The 17,570-nt window shown below is 35.6% G+C and overlaps 1 non-coding gene across 1 annotated transcript; it reads right to left on the bottom strand.

Annotated features, from left to right (window-relative positions):
• Positions 1-17,242: 17,242 nt before the first annotated feature.
• Positions 17,243-17,346, bottom strand: LOC112716539 (small nucleolar RNA R71). Its single transcript, XR_003160395.1, has one exon. It is a non-coding gene; the product is annotated as a small nucleolar RNA R71 (small nucleolar RNA).
• Between the last annotated feature and the right edge of the window lie 224 nt (positions 17,347-17,570).

Genomic DNA, 17,570 nt, shown 5'->3' with positions numbered 1-17,570 from the left:
TGACTTAAATTTTTATAAGTCTACAAATATCTGTATGTATCAATCTCAATAATTTTGTAGTTCTTTCTCCAAGTCCAACAAATAGAATTTGTCATTTTTTCTGAGACTAAATTTCACAAGTTGAATATGATTTATAATTATAGTTTTCAAGATAACTTTTTTTTTTAAGATCCTTTTCTCCCTTATATGACAAACCTACCATGACAAATATATGATTCACTTATTTGATTATCCCTTTCTCTTTTAAGAGTAGAAACATACATATAAGAATTACTATCTAAATTAGAGAAAGATATAAATGTCATATTGAATATAGTCATTTACATTAAATCATCATCAAAATAAGTAGAGCAAATGTCATTTTTAATTTAAAATGAAACCCACTCTTGTCTGACAAAGAAATAAAAATAACATTTAATTTGCAAAAAAATTTGAAAACATAATGACAATTCTCTAATACTGGTGTCTTGTTCGTAGGCATTACTAAGAAAACCGATCCTAAAGTTGTAGTAGCAACATTTGTTCTGTTTCCAATCTGAAAATAAATTTCTCCTTTTTTCAACCACCTACTTACTTGTAGTCCCTGCAATATGGTCACCTCCATATGTAATACTCATTTAGAAGAATTAATTCTAGCTAAAGAAAATCATGAATATAATTTTCAAGCATGTCTCATCTTCTTTGATTTTTAGAAAAACAAGGTACTTCTTACAATTTCTTTTTCAATTACCATTATCTTTTGAATAAAAACATTCAGCATAATTTTAGCTAGCTTTTTCTTTTTTATCCTTGAGTTTTGTCACAACACCTTTAGGTGTAGCGGGTTTCTTTTTGGGATTATGCTTTCCATTTTCTTTTCCTTTTCACTTTTTTTTCTTCTTAGAAGAGTTGTCAACTATTATAACAACTCTTTTATTTTTTTCGGATACAATTTGATTCTCATAATCAATTAACATGTTGAGCATCTTATGTAGATCATAACTTACTTTAATTATATTAAGACTAACAATGAATATTGAAATAGTTTTTGGAAGAGACTGCTCATCCCAACTTCTTAAGTTGTTCAATAAGATCAATCATCTTAAAGATATGAGGTTCAACGGGAAAGTCCACAAAGCCAAGGTGGATCTAAAAGCCTTTGACAATTGATATCAAGCTATCTTGCTTTGTGCACCATACATATTTTTAAGATATTGAACCATAGTTGACGGATCTATATCTTGATGTTGCCTCTGAAGATCGAAACTCATAGATGTTAAAATGATACATTTGGTAATAAGGCAATCTTTATTATACTTTTCACAAGCCTTGTTTGTCTCATTATCAACACTTTCACCTTCTTTAGGAACTAGGGGCATCATGGTAGACTTATTAAATTTATCAACAAACCTTTCATCCATGAAATCATTCTCAAGTTGTGATACCAATCTTCATAATTGTCTCTATCCAATTTGTTGCTTTTAAGTATGCCACGCAATAATAGAACATGTATGTTATTCATAGACCTAAAATTAGAAGGAAAAATATGAGTATGTATCCACAATTATAAATAACAATATAACATTTTTCACTATAAATATTATTATAGCAAGTTATAAATATTTGTTCGTTAAAGTAAATACAAAAATACTAAAAATTATGAATGAGTAACTTGGTTGTCAAGTCATTACTCTATTAGGAGTGTTCACTGTAACACCTTAATATTCCAATTGTTATGCTCGATGTAACACCCTACCACACAGAGTCTTATGCTTAAGTCATAAAACGGAGGTGGTGAGGTATTACGATCTCTAAAAGTAAAATCTTATATACAATATAGTTAAAAGAAGTTTTATCTAGGAGCCTTTGAAGGAAAGTTAAGACAAAAGCGTTAAACAGAAAAGGCGCAGCACTCTCGTAAACGTTAACATAACCAAAGCAAGATAAGAGTAAACTAAGCATGAATATATATACAAGAGAGTTCCAAGATACATATAACAAATCTTCTAACCTGGCTTGCGAAGTTAAAACCAGACAGAGCATATAAACATATCTACATATATACATGAGAACCCCAAAAAGACCCAAAATACTGTTTACAAAACCTATTTCTCTAAATCAACCTCTAAGAGGGATAAAACATAATATATATATATATATATATATATATATATATATATATATCAAAAACAAAATAGAATCTCCAAAAAGTTAAAATCCTTCACTTCAGAAACTTTCAGAATGCCTCAACAATGTGCCTCACGTCCTGCATCTGAAAACCACAAAATATGTATGGGGTAAGAACCAGAGGTTCTTAGCATGGTAACAGTGCCCACATAACTAACATATAATGTCCCAGAAAAGCCGAAGGCGATCCTAGAATTTCTGACAAAAGATTCAAACTTAAAACTAAAATTTAAGACCATAAAAAAGGCAAGGTATCCAAGTTTAAGGATTCCTGGTTTTATCACAATTCTAACCTAAGTCCCTAAGTTTACCATCTTTCCTCCAGCCCTCCGAGATACCAATAGAACTACCCTCGTCACTCTACCTCTAGACAAGGGGCATCTCAGTTGCACAGACAAACAATGTAAACAAGGAAAACACAGGTAGTTTACAAATATAGAGAACAAAGCATATAGAAGTTAAGCATGGATATCAAATAGGAAAACCCAAGAATGCAAACCAAAACAAACAGACAAATGCATATGATGTATGCCTGCCCTATGACTGATGAGTCTCATCTATCGTGATGGTTATCACTAGCCAAGAGAAGGGGTTGAATATTGGCCTCCTTTCCTTCTGACTATCACTTTTGCTTTATTAAAAGACCTAAGGAGGTATTTTTACTTTTGCCTCCTATCGAGGTAAGAGACTCACCTTTTTATCCCCTGAATTTACAAAAACAGAAATGGAGTAGAGAAGAAAGAGTGACACACAGATGTATCCTAGTTCAGCTACTCAGTGCAATGTAACCTACATCCAGTCTCTATCACAATAATGATGGAATTTCACTATCTTTTTCACAAGATTACAAACACTAATAATTCCCTAGGATCTACCCAATCCTATTTGGGACAAATCCAGATTCTAACCCAATCTGAATTTGAGTAGGACTTAACCTAGCTTTCAACAGCAAAGTGCTAACCCAACTTGCAAGGGAATCCCTACAGGATCAAGATACAAAACAGAAAGACGTACAAAGAAAAGCTGAGACATGTTATGGTTTTTTCTCCTAGTTTAACTCACTGCCTTTTACCTCTCATTGGTTTTTTCTTACAAATCTCACCATGTTTGCCTTTTTCAATGAGACTCAGACAGACTAAACTAAAAAAAAGAGATACAACATGTAAGCCATGTAGGAGAAGACCTCAAAACAGCTTAGGTAGCTATGAAAATCGAACTTAGTACTTCGTTCTACTCTCTTACCTTCAACCCTTGGCCATTCACCCTTATTATAGAAAAGTGAAGCTTCCAAGGTTGAATCAAGTTCAAACCCAATACTGTCTTCTTCTTCAATCCTCAAAGCTTGCAGCGGCTTGGTCAAAGGAGAGAGAGAGCTTTGATTCTGTTGCATGCAACCTACCCAATCTTTCTCAACCATTTTCTTCAAGTTTCTTCAATATTGACCGTGGATTGTTTCTTTGTCCCCAAGTTTGGAGTTGGACCATGGATGAATTTTTGACTGGATTTGAATTTATTTTCTCCATGGTTGCTTGATCTATGCTTAAGGTTTGGTAGATTTCTTCATGGTTCCTTGGTGTAGTACAAATGGAAAAAGAATCCTTTGACGTTCTCTCACCGAATGAGAATAGCTTCTTGGTCGTAGCCCTTCCTCTTGTTTAGATTTGGAAACCACCTTTTTGTTCTTCACCACAACCTAGCTTCTGTAGTTTTTATTTCCTTCTTTCTTCCTTGTTGAGCGAGTGACGTGACCGATGAGAAAGAGAGAGGAGAGAGAAGAGAGAGTTTGGCTTTCGGTGGAAGTAAGATGAAATTAAAATGAATTGTTCTTGGGATTCAAGTTTTCGTGAGTTAGGCTTAGGTGACTTAGCCGAACGGGCTTGGATCTTCTCTTTGGGCCTTTTTAGTTTTCTTTCTTCCTCAAGGTTCAGCAATTTAATTCTTGGATCAAATTGTTGTTATGGCTAAATTGGTATTGAGTAAGATTTGTAGATGTGGGCTTGCTTATTTGTTCCTTGGGGCTAGTTAATTCATTTATTTTCCTACACACTAAATCAAACATATTACACAAACAATTGATAACTACCTAATAATATTTGTTTATCACTTTAATCAAATATTAGTTTTTCATATTCAACAATCTCTCCCTTGATGACAAACATTATTAAAAATGAATTGAAAGGAATTTAGGAACAAAAATTTTCTTTTGATGATTTATATCACTCCCCTTGTCTTTTGATCATCAAGCTCCCCTTTTCTTTTGATCACTTTGCTCCCTCTGAGTATTCGCTTTGATCAACCTTGAGAGGATCATAGGTCAGAGCTAATGTTCAATAGATTCAGATCTGAATTCAGAGCATGATCATAACAATTAAGAGCACAGAAAACCAATCATTAACTAATATGTACAGCCCGTGTTCATGATCAAAGCTAAAGCTTACTAACAGAGCAAAAAATTAATTTTTATCACAAAAAGATAGCATTCAACCATTAGAGCAAAAAAGATGAAATAATTAATTTTCATCACAACAGAACCAGAGACGGCATTCAACCATCATTGAAACCCATATTGTTTCCATTCATTTTTTACACTTTCTCCCCCTTTTGTTATCAAGGAGGGAAGCCTGCAATGAAACACAGCAATTAACAAAGCAAAATAGCAAACCATGCATATCAAACAGAGTTATTGTGTCTAAAGTTATTACAGTCATCCAAAAAATATCTGAATAGAGCTAGAAAATAGTTATCAGAGTTCAGAACCTAGAAGCAACAAAATATTAAACTTTCAATGGCAGCAGGGAGCAAGACTAGGCATCAGGGTCCTCTTCCTCAGTTTCCAAAAAATCTTCATCTTTGTCTGACATTACCTGGTCCTCATCGAGCGAATCAAGATGCTTCAAAAATACCTCAATTCGATCATGGGATTTCATCAAGGATTTTTCATTTTGCAGTGCAATCTAACGCTATTCTTTGCTTGATCTAACCATCTATTTGGTCATGAAGATGAACTCTTAAAGAACGTCTTTAACAATTCCAGAGATCAGGTATTTGTGTGAGTCAGAGGTACCAGCTACTGAAGGAGAGGGAAGGCTTTCATCTTCACTTTCATTCATGGCTGAAGCCTTAGCACCCTTGTGACTTTTTCCTTTAGCTTGTTTTGTTGCACCACCGCCTTTGAGAGAAGAGACTTTGTTTTCTATGGGCACATTACTTAAATCAATTGAAAAATATTCAAACAAACAAGTCAAAAATATTCCATAAGGAAGATAATTATTTTTCTCACTTTTGACACAGTCCCACATATGGCGGATCATGAGATATGCAAATGAAATAGGAATAGAGTTCAGAATGGCATAACGCACTAGACAGTCACAAACCATCACCCGTTGGTAAGACCTGCTTTGAGGTATGATGATATGAGTCATAATACGATGTAGTTGAGCCCTAACAGGACCTAGGGTCCTGTGAGTGGGGGTCATACCATCCATGAGTGAAAAGTTCTCACAGATTCTAGCCAAAGCATTTTGATAAGAAACACCAACATGATTATCCTATTTTTCAGTCATGTAAACACTCACCCCTATGTCTTGATTGCCGAGGGCTTGACTTATGGTGCTCATGTTAAAAAAAATTGAGTACCCCTGACATATGAGTAGAGTTCACCCTCATGACTAGAATTCTCTAACCAGATTTGGATAAACAAGTTTTCGAATCTTAAAAATGTTGTTCCATTTTAGAGATTGAAAATTACTTCTGTAATCTATGCCCTTTTAGCCAATGCATCAATATCAGTCACAAAGGTAGAATAAAGTGTTCGTTTTGAAATAACTTGCTAATTGAACTCATAATCTGAGCTGTAAGTAAAACAATGAGGATCATAGTGAGAATGGGATAGTTTACCAAACTTGTTTTTAAAGTCAAGTGAATCAAGGTTTGGAGGCTCCCTGGTATTATGAAGAATAGACCATCTGGGACCCATTGCAGGACGGCTGCATGGAGCAGAGCATCCCCGAAGGATGAGAAATAGGACGTGGAGGAGGAGAGGGTGGATGCTCTTCTTCGTGCATGGGCCCCTTTCCTTTTCCACTCTTTGCACGAGAAGATTCGACTCCCTTGTGAGCAGAGGAACCCTTGGGATGAACAGTTTTCCTTGCCATGGATTCAGTTTGTTGAGGAGATTGAGAAGAGGATGAATGAGAATGAATATGTATGTGAGTATGAGATTGAAGTTGTTTTGAGTGAGAAGGATTGCAGGGATGTATGAGCCCGTGCTTCTTTTGGTAGCTATTTTCTTTCTCATATTGAGTAAGAGAAGAAAAGGTGGAAGGGAGAGAGAGCGTTGAAGATGGGTAGTGGAGAAGAGATAGGTTATCTTGAAAGAGAAACCGTTGTTAATGCACATTGAAAAACTTCTCTTTAAAAGGTTTAATGAAACAGTTTTCAAGGAAAGGTTTGAAATTAAAAAAAAAACTACGATTTTTGAAGTGACATATCATGAAAGATTGAAAAGGTTTCTGATTGATATGACTTGAAATAGAGAAGAAAGAGGAAAGACTTGAACCAAAATTAATTAAAAACATTTTATAATATTAGTATGAAGCCCATATCATTTAAACAAAGCTTGTCTTACATAGGCCCAATGGTGGTGATATGGAGGCATACTAGGCCATTTGAAACAGATTTCTAGTTTCATATCACAGAGAGTTTTTGGGCTTTTCTCAAGCTTTATAGAGGAGTTTATTATTTTCCTAGTTTTGTCTCCCTGCAACCTGCGAGACAGATCAATACTCAAAAAATCATTAGTCACAATTTCTCCACAGATTTAATATCAATTATTCCTAGAGCAGTTCTTAGTTTACAGAACCTATCTTCACATACTGGTTTTGTGAAGATATCAGCCAATTGATCTTCTGATTTTACAAATTAAATCTCAATAGTTCTCTTTTGCACATGTTCTCTTATAGAATGATACCAAACCTCAATGTGCTTAGTTCTTGAATGTAACACATGATTTTTAGAAATATTTATTGCAATCATATTATCACAAAGTAAGGGAATACTATCAATTTTCAGTTAATAATCGGCAAGCTGAGTTTTAAGCCAAATTAATTGTGAACAGCAAGAAGAAGTTGAGATGTATTCAGCCTCAGCAGTGGATATAGCAATAGTGGCTTATTTTTTACTTGACCATACATTTAGGGATTGTCCAAGAGAGCAACACATCCCCGATGTACTTCTTCTATCCACACGGTCACCGGAAAAATCTGCATCACAATATCTAACTACACAAAATTCATTAGTACTAGGATACCACAAACCAAGATCAGATGTTCCTTTTATGTACCTAATGATCCTTTTTACAGCTGAAAGATGTGATTCCTTAGGTTGAGATTGAAAACGAGAACATACACCCACACTTTGAACTATGTCCGGTCTAGAGCATGTGAGATACATGAGAGATCCAATCATTCATCTATACCTAGTTTCATCACCATCTTTCCCATTTTCATCCTTGTCTAGTTTGGTATTTGGATGCATAGGAGTACCTATTGGTCTGGAATTTTCTAAACCAAATTTTTTCACCAACTCCTTGGCATATTTACCTTGGTGAACAAAAATACCACTAGGAGTTTGTTTGATTTGAAGTCCAAGGAAGAATGTTAGTTCTCCCATCATGCTCATATCAAACTCACTATTCATTATTTTTCCAAACTCTTCACACAAGGTTTTATTTGCCGAACCAAACACAATGTCATCCACATACCCTTGGACAAGCAAGAAATGATCATTAGATTCTTTGATGAATAGAGTAGTATCCGTAGCACCCCTTTGAAAATTATTTTGCAACAAGAAGGCACTAAGCCTTTCATACCAAGCTCTAGGAGCTTGTCTCAAATCATAAGGAGCTTTTGCAAGTGTAAAGACATGATTTGGAAAAACTTTGTTTTCAAAACTGGGGGTTGAGCTACATATACTTCTCTATCAATAAAGACATTCAAAAATGCACACTGACATCCATTTGAAAGAGTTTGAAGCCTTTATGGGAAGCATATGCAAGAAATAATCTTATTGCTTCCATTCAAGCTACCGGAGCAAATGACTTATCAAAGTCAATGCCCTCTTCTTGATCGTAACATTGGGCCACTAATCTAGTCTTGTTATGAACCGCATTACCATCCTCACCCAATTTATTTCTAAAGATCCACTTGGTATCGATTACCTTCTTAAAATTTAGGAGAGGTACAAGAGTTCAAACTTCATTTTTTTTGAATTAGCTTAACTCTTCTATTGAGATAAGAAATTAATAAATTTAATTAGTGATGACAAATATTAATTTGGGCAAAATAAATAATTATTGTTGATTAATTATAATTGCATATTACTAATTATTTAGTGTTGCAGGCCAAAACTCAACATTGCAACAACCTAATATAAAAGCAAGCAACCCAAACTGATTGAAATCAAGAAACAAGGTTGGCGGGCTATAAAGCAAGGAAAGCCCAAAGAAATCAAAGCAAGATAACTAATGGGCTGAATTTGAGTAGAACCCGATCCAAGCCCGAATTGATTTCAAATCCCTCTCATTTACTTTCACCAACTCAACGTTCTTCTCTTCTCTGACCATGTCAAATCACAAACTCAGAAAAGTGAGAAAGAGAAAGAGAAAGCTTCTTCCCTAAGGTGATCATCAAAGAAGCAAGAAAGAGAAAGTCCAAGCTTGAAACTCAGAAGTCTAATCACCCATTTCAAACCAAATCAAGCTTAGGTTAAAGGTAACCCATTTCCTTTTACATGCAACACACTTTCTTCTCTTCATCTTCAACTCTCTACCACTCCATTTCGGGTTATATGGAAAAGAGGATTTTTGTTCCTCACTGCTGTGCATCAACGGTTGAGAATATGTCTTGGGGACCGAGTTGTGTTTCAATGGTCAAGATCTGGGTTTAATATTGAATAAATCTTTTCTGCTGTTAAAGTGGCTTTCGGTCAACCAAGGAAGGTCAGAAGCAAAGTTTCCATTGTGAGGATTAATCGAAAAAAGTGAGACAGTGGGTTAGTGAAGCTCAAGGCTCAAGAAGTTGACCTAGGAAGAGCAACCAAGCAACATACAAGGAGATAAAAGAAGACTTTCTGCTCATTCAGAACTAAGGAGATAAAACCAGAGTTTGTGAGTTGTGTTCTGAAGAGAAGTTCCTCTACTTGGATAATGCTTTCTTTTAAAGAAGCATTCGGCCAATACTAAAGAACTCAATTTGAGGTTTGTGAATCTGGTTATGCACATAGCTAAAAGGCTGTTGATGAAGTCAATCTCCTTCATGTTTTACAGATTGTGATGTACTTTTCTATGTTTATTTTTCTATAATTTCTTGTGAGAAAAGGCATTGTGAGAAAGCTCAAGTAAAAGCCATGAGTGGAAAAAGGCTGAGTGATACACTTGAGAGAAAAGCCTAGAGTTATTTTCTGATTTATTTAGGTTGTTTAAGTGTCTTGTATCTTGTATCTGTTAGGTATCCCTTTCTTAGTTGGGTTAGCACTAAGAGTGACTAGTTAGGTGTTAGCATAGCCAATGTCAAGTTAGGTTAGAACTTGAGTGTGAAATTGGTGTATGTAATACTTTTAACTATAGTAGAAATTCCTCCATTGTTGTGGAGGAGACTGAACGTAAGTTGCATAGCACAAGGCAACCGAACCAGGATATATGCTGGTGTTAGCTTTTCTCTTCTCTGCTGTGTTCTATTTTCTGATATTCATGAGACAAAAATAAATTGTCTCATAAATTTCCACTGCTGAGTACAAATAGAATCAGAATTGAAAGTTTAATTTAAAAGGTCATAACAGCAACTTAAAAAGGAAGGCATAGATTCAACCTCCCCTTCTCTAAGCCTACCACAACCTTCAATTGGTATCAGAGCTAAGGTCTCAAGAATCGAGCTTAACCGCTTGGAGCAAAGATCTAATGGTGAACAACTTGGGCACAACCACAGTTGCCTACACCTTCACTGAAGGCCAGTCAAAAAACCGGCCACCTTTCTTCAACGGGAAGAACTATGCCTACTGGAAAGAAAGGATAAGGATATTCATCCAGTCTATTAACTACAACATATGGAAGATCGTTGTGAACGGTCCCAAGATCCCAACAAAAATAAGTGCTGATGGAGTGGTGACTCCAAAAGAAGAAGCTGAATGGAATGAAGATGATAAGAAGAAGATAGAGCTGAATGCTAAAGCAATCCACCTTCTTCACTGTGCTATCAGCTTTGAAGAGTACTGGAAGGTGTCTAGATGTAAGAAAGCTAAAGAAATATGGGAAAAACTCTAGGTTACACACGAAGGCACTAAACAAGTCAAAGAAACGAGGATTGATATACTGCAAAAAGAGTACGAGATGTTTAATATGAAGGATGGAGAAAGCATTGATGAAGTGTTTGAGAGATTCTCAATCATAATCAACAACCTTGATGCTATGGGTACAAACTATGCAGAATAAACCTTGGTGAGAAAACTCCTTAGAAGCCTCACAAAAGAATAGGAAACCACTGCCACTGTCCTAACCGAGAGCAACAACCTAAGCCCCATAACCTATGATGAGTTGAGAGGAAAATTCCTTGCCTATGAAACCACACACACAAACAAAGACTCAAAGAAAAAGGGAATAGCCCTCAAATCACAAATAGAACCAAAAGAGAGTGAGTCTAGTGATGGTATTTCAGATGATGAGCTTTTGTATTTTGCTAGGAGATTTAGAAGGATGATGAAGAACAAGGGAAAATATAAGGGTTCAAGTTCAAAGGAGCACAAGATCGACTTGAGCAAGGTGACGTGCCATCACTGCAAGGAGGCTGGACACTTCAAGCTAAACTGTCCAAAGCTTAAATAGGAGGACAAAGGAAAGAAGGAAAGGAAGAGAGTGCTCATGGCAGCTTGGGAGGATCTTGAGAACGACTCAAATGAAGGAGAAGAATTAGAAGGTGAAGACAAAGACTGTTTCATGGCTGGAAACAACAATCTTGATGAGATTTGCCTAGCATCCAAGAACAAAAAGGACATGTGGTATATGGATAGTTGATGTTCAAGGCACATGACTGGAAGGTCAACTTACTTCATCAAACTAAATAAGTATGATGGAGGTTTTGTGACCTTTGGAGATGATGGTAAAGGTAAAATTATTGCTGTTGGAAAAGTAGGTAATGAGCAATCTACTTTCATTGATGATGTACTTTTGGTATGTGGTTTGAAGCACAATCTTGTGAGTATAAGTCAGCTGTGTGATTTAGGATATTTAGTGACTTTCAAATGACTTGAATGCTGTATTGTTAATGAAAAGGCAAATGAAGTGATGTTTGTTGCCAAGCATTTTAATAATATGTATGGACTTACTCTTGATGAACTAAAGGATCAAAATGCAGCGTGTCTTCACTCTAAAGAATCTGAAAAGTGGCTATGGCACAAGAGATTGGGCCATGCAAGTATGTTTCAAATAAACAAACTTGTAAAGAAAGAATTAGTAAGAGGTCTTCCTTTGATAAAGTTTGACAAAGACATCACTTGTGATGCTTGCCAAATGGAAAAACAAACAAAAGGTTTTTTTAAACCAAAGGAAGACATCTCTACTAAAAGATCACTTGAGTTGCTACACATTGATTTATTTGGTCCAACAAGAACTCAAAGCCTAGGTGGTAAACATTATGGTTTAGTGATTGTAGATGATTATACTAGGTTTGGTTGGGTTTTATTTCTTGCACACAAAAATGAAGCCTTTTCGACCTTTGAACCTTTTTGCAAGAAAATTCAAAATGAAAAGGATTTAAAGATCTCTTCTATAAGAAGTGATCATGGAACTGAATTTGAAAATAATTTATTTGAATCCTTTTGTGAAGAATTTGGAATATCTCGAATACAAGAATTTGGCAACCCTCGTAAAAGCGCGCCGATTTCTCTCTATGGCCATGCTTTTTAAGCATGGCAAAAAAAGTGTGGCCAAATCACAAATCAGTGGCCACCCTCGCAAAAGCGTGCCCATAGACTACCTTTGGGCACGCTTTAAAAGCATGGCAAGAAAAAAGGGTGCCGACAGGCCTTTTTTCTTGTAGTGCTCACAACTTCTCTTGTCCAAGGACACCACAACAAAATGGTGTTGTAGAAAGAAGAAATAGAAGCATACAAGAGATGACAAGAGCTATACTTTGTGAGAGTAATGTTCCAAAATTCCTTTAGGCTGAAGCAGTTAACACGGCTTGCCACATTTTGAATAGAACAATCATAAAGAAATTTTTAAAGAAAACCCTTATGAACTTTGGAAAGGCTATCCACCAAACTTAGACTACTTACACATCTTTGGATGCAAATGTTTTGTTTTAAATAACAAGGATAATTTGGGTAAATTTGATCCAAAGGCGTATGAGTGTTTGTTTGTAGGATATTCCACAACTAGTAAAGCATATAGGGTTTATCATCAAGATGCTAGAATTATTGAAGAGTCCATACATGTTACATTTTGTGATACTAACTTGGTGCAAAGTATTTTGGAAGATTATGATGCAGAGAATTAAGTTCAAAAGGACAATGAAACTGCTCTGAATAAAGAGAATGGAAATTCTGGACTAGCTGAACTAGATGCTATAGCTGCTAAAAATTTGAGAGACAATTCCATTTTGTCTCATGAATCTGAAGAAAATCCTGAAACCAGCAGTACCCAGAATCCCTTGGTGACTGAATCTGCCTCCAAGTCCACCAGATCTCGTGAATAGAGATTCTTGAAGAATTATCCTGAGAAATTTGTCATTGGGGACGTCTCTCATGGAGTGCAAACTCGGTCTTCCACTAGAAAGGAAAATGAAGGATCAAACATTGCCCTTCTTTCACAAATAGAGCCTCAAAATGTCAAGGAAGCTCTTAGTGACCCTTCTTGGGTTAAAGCAATGGAGGATGAGCTTCTTGAGTTTGAGAAGAACCAAGTGTGGACTTTGGTTCCAAGGCCAAGTGGAAAGAAAGTGACCGGCACCAAGTGGATATTTCGGAACAAGTTAGGAGAAGATGGCAGCATTGCAAGACACAAGGAAAGGCTTGTGGCACAAGGATACGACCAAGAAGAAGGAATAGACTTTGATGAATCCTTTGCCCCTGTTGCCCGAATGGAAGCCAGAAAGACTTCTCTTAGCCTATGTTGCATTTTGTGGTTTTAAATTATATCAAATGGATGTGAAATGTGCATTTTTGAATGGTGTGATAGATAGAGAAGTGTATGTGGAGCAGTGATGAGCGGATAATTTATACGCTTTTTGGCATTGTTTTTAGGTAGTTTTTAGTAGGATCTAGATACTTTTGGGGATGTTTTCATTAGTTTTTATGTAAAATTTACATTTCTGGACTTTACTATGAGTTTGTGTGTTTTTCTGTGATTTCAGGTATTTTTTGGCTGAAATTGAGGAGCCTGAGCAAAACTCTGATAAGAAGGCTGACAAAGGACTGCTGATGTTGTTGGATTCTGACCTCCCTGCACTCGAAATGGATTTTCTGGAGCTACAGAACTTCCAATACCGCGCTCTCAACGGCGTTAGAAATTAGACATCTAGAGCTTTCCAGCAATATATAATAGTCCATACTTTATTCATAATTAGACAACGTAAACTGGTGCTCAACGCCAGTTCCATGCTGCATTCTGGAGTCAAACGCCAGAAACACGTCACGAACCAGAGTTGAACGCCCAAAACACGTTACAACTTGGCGTTCAACTCCAAGAGAAGCCTCAGCTCGTGGATAGATCAAGCTCAGCCCAAGCACACACCAAGTGGACCCCGGAAGTGGATTTCTGCATCAATTACTTACTTCTGTAAACCCTAGTAGCTAGTCTAGTATAAATAGGACGTTTTACTATTGTGTTAGACATCTTTGGTCTCAGTTTTATTTTATTATTCATCTTAGGAGACTATTGATCACGTTTGGGGGCTGGCCATTTGGCCATGCCTGAACCTTCATCACTTATGTATTTTCAACGGTGGAGTTTCTACACACCATAGATTAAGGGTATAGAGCTCTGCTGTACCTCAAGTTTCAATGCAATTACTACTATCTTCTATTCAATTCCGCTTGTTCTTATTCTAAGATATTCGTTGCACGTCAACATGATGAATGTGATGATCCGTGACACTCATCATCATTCTCACCTATGAACGCGTGACTGACAACCACTTCTGTTCTACCTTAGACCGGGCGCATATCTCTCGGATTCCTTAACCAGAATCTTCGTGGTATAAGCTAGAACTGATGGCGGCATTCATGGGAATCCGGAAAGTCTAACCTTGTATGTGGTATTTCGAGTAGGATTCTGGGGATTGAATGACTGTGACGAGCTTCAAACTCACGATTGTTGGGCGTGATGACAAACGCAAAAGAATCAAGGGATTCTATTCCAACATGATCGAGAACCGACAGATGATTAGCCATGCTGTGGCAGAGCATTTGGACCATTTTCACTGAGAGGATGGGATGTAGCCATTGACAACGGTGATGCCCTACATACAGCTTGCCATGGAAAGGAATAAGAAGGATTGAAGGAAGGCAGTAGGAAAGCAGAGATTCAGAAGGATCATAGCACCTCCATACACTTATCTGAAACTCCCACCATTGAATTACATGAGTAACTCTATCTTTATTTCCTGTTTATTTATTATTTATTATTCGAAAGCTCCATAACATTTATTATCCGCCTAACTGAGATTTATAAGGTTACCATAGCTTGCTTCATACCAACAATCTCCGTGTGATCGACCCTTACTCACGTAAGGTATTACTTGGACGACCCAGTGCACTTGCTGGTTAGTTGTGTGGAGTTGTGACAAAGTGTGATTCACGTTTGAGAGCGCTACCAAGTTTTTGGTGCCATTGTTGATGATAACAATTTCGTGCACCAAGTTTTTGGCACTGTTGCTGGGGATTGTTCGAGTATGGACAACTGACGGTTCATCTTGTTGCTCAGATTAGGTAATTTTCTTTTTATTTTTCTTTTCAAAAAGTTTTCAAAAATATTTTTCAAAATTTTTTCTTTGTTTTCGAAAAATTATTCAAAATTTTTAAAAATGAATTCTAGTGTTTCATAAAGTATGTTGAAGCTTGGCTCGCTTTAAAGCCATGTCTAACTCAATTGGATTGAGGCTTCAAAACCATCAGCATAGAGGCAAGTTAATTGGAATATCAGTTGTTACATGCCTGATTTATATCTTCTAAAGCTGGCTGGCTATTAAGCCATGCCCAACCCTTGGATTGGAGCTTTAGGCTAATATTGAAAGATTCCTGGAATTCTTATTAAAAATTTTGAATTTCTTATTTTCTTTTTCCTATATATTTTTTGAAAATAATAAAAGAAAATACAAAAAAATCATAAAATCATAAAAACCAAAAATATTTTGTGTTTCTTGTTTGAGTCTTGTGTCATGTTTTAAGTTTGGGGTCAATTGCATATTTATCTTGTTCTTGCATTTTTCAAAAATTCATGCATTCATAGTGTTCTTGCATGCATCATTGGTTTTGATCCAAAATTTTCATGTTTTGGGTCATATTTGTGTTTTTCTCTCTCATCATTAAAAAATTCAAAAATAAAAAAATATATCTTTTCCTTTTTTCTCTCAAAATTTCGAAAATTTGGGTTGACTTAGTCAAAAAATTTTAAAATTAGTTGTTTCTTGTAAGTCAAGTCAAATTTTCAAATTTTAAAAATCTTATCTTTTCAAAACTTTTTCAAAAATCAAATTTTTTTCATTTTTTTATTAATTTTCGAAATTTATTTTTTTAAAATATTTTTCAAAAATCTTTTTCTTAGTTTTATCTTTATTTTCGAAAATTATGCTAACAATTAATATGATTGATTCAAAAATTTGAAGTTTGTTACTTTCTTGTTAAGAAAGGTTCAATCTTTAAATTCTAGAATCATATCTTTTAGTTTCTTGTTAGTCAAGTAATTAATTTTAATTTTAAAAAATTAAATCTTTTCTAACCATATCTTTTTAATCATATCTTTTTATCTTATCTTTTATATCATATCTTTTTCAAAATTTTATCTTTTTTCAAAAATTTGATTTTATATATCTTTTCTAACTTCTTATCTTCTTATCTTCTTATCTTTTCAAAATTGATTTTCAAATCTTTTTCAACTAACTATTTGACTTTTTGTTTGTTTCTTATCTTTTTCAAAACCACCTAACAACTTTTCTCTCTCTAATTTTCGAAAATACCTCCCTCTTTTTCAAAAATTCTTTTTAATTAATTAATTGTTTTAAATTTTAATTTTAATTTTATTTCCTATCTTAATTTTCGAAAATCATTAACTCCTTTTCAAAATTATTTTCGAAAACTTATGTCTCTCATCTTATTCTATTTATTTATTCATTCACTAACACTTCTCTTCATCTAAAATCTCTGCCCCTATCCTCACCTTTGTGTTTGGATTTTTCTTTCTTTATTCCCTTTCTTCTTCTATTAACAATAAGGAACCTCTCTACTGTGACATAGAGGATTCCTCTTCTTTTTCTGTTCTCTTCTCTTTCATATGAGCAGGAACAAGGAAAAAGGCATTCTTGTTGAAGCTGATCCAGAACCTGAAAGGACTTTGAAGAGAAAACTAAGAGAAGCTAAATTACAACAATCCAGAGACAACCTTGCTGAAATTTTTGAACAAGAAAAGGAGATGGCAGCCGAACCCAACAACAATAATGCAAGAAGGATGCTTGGTGATTATACTTCACCTACTTCCAAGTTTGATGGAAGAAGCATCTTAATTCCTGCCATTGGAGCAAACAATTTTGAGCTAAAACCTCAATTAGTTGCTCTAATGCAATAGAACTGCAAGTTTCATGGACTTCCATCAGAAGATCCCTATCAGTTTTTGACTGAGTTCTTGCAGATCTGTGAGACTGTTAAGACTAATGGAGTAGGTCCTGAAGTCTACAGGCTCATGCTTTTCCCTTTTGCTGTAAGAGACAGAGCTAGAGCATGGTTTGACTCTCAACCTAAAGATAGCCTGGACTCCTGGGATAAGCTGGTCACGGCCTTCTTGGCTAAGTTCTTTCCTCCTCAAAAGCTGAGCAAGCTTAGAGTGGATGTTCAAACATTCAAACAAAAAGATGGTGAATCCCTCTATGAAGCTTGGGAAAGATACAAGCAGATGACCAAAAGATGTCCTTCTGACATGTTTTCAAAATGGACCATGATATATATATTCTATTATGGTCTATCTGAGTTCTCTAAGATGTCACTGGACCATTCTGCAGGTGGATCTATTCACCTAAAGAAAACGCCTGCAGAGGCTCAAGAACTTATTGACATGGTTGCAAATAACTAGTTCATGTACACTTCTGAGAGGAATTCCGTGAATAATGGGACACCTCAAAGGAAGGGAGTTTTTAGGTAGTTTT

This window comes from Arachis hypogaea, chromosome 1 (genome assembly GCF_003086295.3).
Source record: "Arachis hypogaea cultivar Tifrunner chromosome 1, arahy.Tifrunner.gnm2.J5K5, whole genome shotgun sequence".
NCBI classification, from domain to species: domain Eukaryota; kingdom Viridiplantae; phylum Streptophyta; class Magnoliopsida; order Fabales; family Fabaceae; genus Arachis; species Arachis hypogaea.
This window is presented reverse-complemented; position numbering and strand designations above follow the sequence as displayed.